A 5,511-nucleotide genomic window follows, 5' to 3' on the forward strand; every position below is an offset into this window, starting at 1 on the left:
AAATAGCTTCTGGGAAGAAAAGTATACGTGTGCACGCACACACATGCACAAAAGAATTGCCCAGCTACTTAAGTCTGGTGATCCATGGAGATTAGCATTCTGTATTCTCATAATACACAGATGCTAGATGGAAGTTTATAAGCAAATAAAACATTAAGATACTTCTGTATGATCTAAAATGCACAATGATGTCTCTAAACATAGACATTGCATTGCTAATGGTAGCCAAGGATATTGTGGTTCTACTTGCAGTTAGCAGTATTTTGAAGGAGTTTGTACAAGTACCCATCATAACATCTGTTATCAATAAGGTCCAATATTTATGTTGCATCTGGTATAACAGTACTTTCTTTTAAACTTACTGGTTATTGGTGGATTGAATAGCTGAAATCTGAGTTGTGTACTACTGTAATCTTCTACAAATTAACATTCATTTCTGCTGATGGATCTTTGCAATATCTGTCAATTCATGTTGACGCTCAGCCACAGTTATTCCTACACTTGAAAGTTATAGTGGTATTTAAGGTTTTCATCCTTAAGAAAAGATGCTTTGCCACTCTGATCTGTTACACTTCTCTATCAGTTCTTCATGTTTATCCTTTTAAGGATGAGAGTCAGCATTTCCACACAATTTACAACACAAAAATTGCATCAGATCAAAAGATTATGTGGTGCTGTATTCCATTTTCAGTAGTACCCAAATTAATTATACAATAGCACTTGCTGTTTTGGTTTTGATCTTAAACAGTGTACACTTGCCTAGTTCCAGGCTGAACCATACAAAATCCTGAGTGCTACCAGCTATAACCCACATCTTTATGAAGTATCTATAGCCAACTCAAAACCCTTCACAGTGCATGTATATTTTAAAAACCTATCCGTTGTAATAACCTTTTACACCTGCAGATGAGTAACTATTTTGAAATTAATTCGTCAAATTGAGAGACCTCTGGCATTTTTACTCTGATTATTTATTGTACCTTCTGTTCAAATTACTGAACTGCTCTCAACATGCTGAATGTGGAGTTAGAACAGCTGCTGTCTTACAAAATGACTTGTGTTCTGAGAGCTTTATTTTGAAGCATAGTGGGTTCTGTCTGAACAAAATAATATGTGGAAGATTAAGCAGAAATCCATTTGGAAGGCAGCTTGAAGGGCTATGATTACAGCTGTGATTTAAGGGCTATGATGTTTTTGTTAATGGTGAGAATCTATTCTGTTTCTGCTATCAATAGTTTCTCCTCTGATTGGGTTAACCTTTTTACAAAGCCCTAGAAAATTTTAAAGCCATGTTATTTAAATGATATTGTGAGTGAATGCAATACAGTACATTAGTGTTCAGTTTTACATTCCATCCAGTGCTGTCTGATAGGCATAAAGCAAGATTCTTTATCACCTGTTGTGTGGTGCATAAAACTGAGTGGAAAAAAGAACCGTTTTGAATCCCATTTGCTCATAAGAAGGGTGAGTGGAATATGGAGAACACTGGAAGACAAAGTTGTCCATCTCCAAGAGATGATTGTAACACAACATCATTATACATATGGCAGGTTAATAGCAAAGCAAAATTTATATAGAAACCTTGTGTTGTGTTTGTCATCCTTAAGTAAACTGCTGTAAACTCTAGATCAGGGGTGGCCAAACTGTGGCTCCGGAACCACATGTGGCTCTTTCACACATATTGTATGGCTCTGGAAGCCCCACCCCATCAGCCAGCTTCAGGAAGGCATTTGTCTCTTTAAATCACTTTGCCAAGCCAGCTGGCGGCTTGGAGAATGCATTTAAAATTAAAGTTGCTTTCTTTCCACCTGCCTGTCTGCTCTCAAACATCTGACATTTATTCTATACGGCTCTTTAAGCAAGTTTGGCCCCGCTGATCTAGATAATATTACATGTTTACTGGGGCTTGTAGCTAAAGTTCAGGCTTACAGCTCAAGATATTTTTGTGCATGGGGTTGGACTAGATGACCCTGGAGGTCCTTTCCAACTCTTAAGATTCACACCCATGCATCTGTGGCACACTTATTTGACTAAAGTTATATTGATCATTAGTGAAAAAGTAAAGGGTATAAGAATCCCAAGTTATGCTTTCAAAACAACAACAAAGCAACACCTAGATTTGGAGAACTGCATTGCCTCTGCTTTCAATAGGTCTGTTAGTTTGCAGGCCATGGGCTTTATAAGGAGAGTTATTTTGGAGAAACACAACACAATATTTTGAAATAAAAACAGGCTGCAGGTTTTCTTGATTACAGACAAAGGAGCATTGGTAAAGCATGGGGGTGGATGCTGGCCAGTAAAAACATCCCATAGCCTGTCTGCTGGGAAAAACTCAGAAGTAAAAAATATTATTATCACAAGGGTGGCTTTCACTGAGTGATACTGTATAACACGTAGGGTGACCCTGAGTACAGCCCCCAAGCTGGGCATACCAGGTTGTGGCTCAAACCCCCAGGCCCCATAAGGGAGTCCCCAAAGGGGGGGGGAGGTGGACACGCAGGCCATTTTCCCCCAAAGAATGCCCAGATGTGCAAAAACACACAGCTGTGACAGTTAAAGTATAAGCGCACAGAAACCCAAAATCCCAGGGAGGGTGGGTGAGGATCAAAGCAAAAACCACACTGCCAGAGCCTCCAGGCAGCACCCTTTAAATAAAGCCGGATGGGTTCTACATCACACTTGTGTAGCGCCCGCCAAAACTTCCCATGCTTCCCCAGGCCCATGGATGATGTAGGCTGGCCAGCACAGTAGCCTGAGGCTCCCACCTTTGCCACTGATAATAGACTAAGGGCTTTCTGCTTCCTCTAGACCCCTCCTTAGCCTGTGCTGAAAACCAGCCATGTTAGGTGAGACAGTCATGCTTGTCAGCTTTTAAATGCTTGTTCTGCATTGCATTCCAGTGCTGGCTCTTATTAGTCTAGTTTTCTGCCTGGTTTCAGCCCCAAAGGGTTCCCCTCCCTTCTAGCCGGAGGATAGGCATATCTTTTTAGCCGAAGTGCTGAAAAATGCAGTGCTTGCCTGTGAGGATGCTAGTGTGCTGGCAAACTAGGAGGAGGGCAAGGACTGTATTTGGCAAAGCATACTTTGGAGCAAGTTAAACCCCAGTGGCATTGCCAGCATCTCAGACATTCATCTTGGTCTTGGTTGGTGGCTGTGCAGCAATGATGGGCGTAAGCCTTGTCTTTGTCTTGTACTCCACTGCTGGTTCCAGCAGGGCTGCCAGTTCCTCAGTTGCCTGAGCCAAAGATTTAGCCCTGCATACCAGACAAAGCAGTCTGATTTGCCATTGTCAGTACACATTCTAGAGATTGCTTATCCCTGCAGCTCTGCTTTGAGGAGGAGATGCCATCTTTTGAGACTTCACTGAGTATACATATTCTTTATATTTCTGGATGCAAGAATTATCCTGTGCAGTTTGTCTGGAGATGCGCCATGAAGAAGTGGACCCTATGGATTAGAATTAGTGGATGAGCGACAAGTTGCAGAATGAGAAGCAGCAGTTCACAAACTGTTCCTTATGTTCTTGATAGGAGACTGCCTGATTTTTCAGAGATGTGGAACCAACCTTCCTCCTAGTGCCTATCTAGAAATCATGTCTTACGTTCAGAAAAAGAACTTGTGATCCAGTGTGATTGCATGATCAAGCTGTTAGCAAGCAAATCAAAGGGCTTTTGAAATCTACTTCTGTGTTAAATAATTCCAGCATTTTCTCTCCCTGTGTTTCAGACATACACAAAAGGATGCCTTTTCAAAGGTGTCTTCCAAAACTAGTGGGTTTTGAAATCTATATGGACAAGATAGGGGGGCACTACATAATCAACAAAAATTAGGTGCAGAAATCCAAGGATATATGGGATGGTTTTCATTTCTATATCTAAAATCCCACTTCTCTATAAAACAAGCAGTTTACTAGATCTCTTGGAGGGATTATCCTAGGAAGAGGGAAACATATTTTTTAAAATGTATAATTGGCCTGAACCCACTTTTGCATATCCCTGGTTCCCATCATTCTAAGATCTCAGCAAGTTCTTACATAGAAGAAACCTAGACCTGGTATGAAGTACATGGAGTGCATTGAACTATCACATAGAGGAAATTTTATTCATGGCTGGATCCTTCTCTCTGTATTTTTGCTAGCTAAACAGGCACCATCACTTGTGGACGAAAGTTCCAATCTTCAATCTGAAGACAGACATAATTGTATTGTAAAAGTATCCCTATACTTAGGTAAGGGAAATGTATCTGGGATTTTTGGTGTGAGTTTTTCATCGAAGTATGCTTTGAACAGCTGGTACACAAATTGGATCTCCAGTGTATATTGGGCCAAAAGTTATGACCATACCATTTCAACAAATTTAAAAAGTACTCATGAAGGTGGATCTTTGTATATCAAAATACAATGATGCCATGTGTCTGAGCTAACGCACAAGTTTTATCTCTTTTCATGAAATCACACAATAAATTTTGAGAAGTGGTATTTTAGTCTGCAGCAGCCAAACCCAGTGTCTTGAGGCTCTTTAAGACAAACATTTACTATGGCATAGCCTTTTGTGAGTTGACTCTACTTTTGTCCCATGACACACTTAGTAGCCTGTGTTCTAATAGTTTTGGGACCACTTCAGAAATCTATGTTTTTAGATAACCATTTAAATCAACATAGAATGGACAACAAATTGGAGTGTCTGATTATGTATCATACAAAGTTAATTTGTGAGGGAGCTGATTGGCAGTAGCTCCCTGTTCTGTGCACACTCAGCAAGCTCGAGTTTGCCTCTACATCATATGTAAAACAATTCTGTGTTAAATCATTCTGCCATTCTGCTCTGGCTTTTAAGATGTGCACTCAGTACCCTAGAAATAGATGTGCAAAGTTCACTCTTGTTTTGCATAAGTGCTATACATCTCACAGCTGGAATCCATTCATGCATCATGGTGCTCCTAGTGTATTCAGTATCCTAAGGAAATAAGAAAGACTTGATTGCTGTCACAGCAATAGGCGATACTCTGTCTGGTGTATTTATAAAAGCAGTATAGAGGGAAGGACAACGGCTGGCTTTGGCTTGCTTTCTGACCTTGGGAGCTACCAAGACTAACATTCCATAAGAGTCATGTGATCAAGATTGGCGGGCACAGCTGTCACCAGTGGAGGGGAGGGACACAGGAGTGGCCATTCCGATTGAATTTCACTCCAGCCACTTAGGACTTACTTTCTTTCTTCCCTAGCTGCCCTTTTTCTCTTCCACTCCTTTGTTCATGGATTTGGGCTGTTGAAAGCTCTAATGGGACAGCAGCAGACAAGATGGTAGCCCCAGTGGATTAGCATGGCTGGCCTAAGAACTTGGTAGTTCCTGTTTGACATTCCTTATTGACATTCCTACTATCCAAAGCTTCAGAGGCTCCCATGGCTCTGAGCTTCCTAATCATGCAATCCGTTTTCCTGTTTTAACGCAGATTTTATTGTGTGTGTTTTGGACGGACACACACGTGTCTGCTGTCCTGGTAGGTTGGTAT

The sequence above is a fragment of the Heteronotia binoei genome, chromosome 21 (genome assembly GCF_032191835.1).
Source record: "Heteronotia binoei isolate CCM8104 ecotype False Entrance Well chromosome 21, APGP_CSIRO_Hbin_v1, whole genome shotgun sequence".
Classification (NCBI taxonomy): Eukaryota; Metazoa; Chordata; class Lepidosauria; order Squamata; family Gekkonidae; genus Heteronotia; species Heteronotia binoei.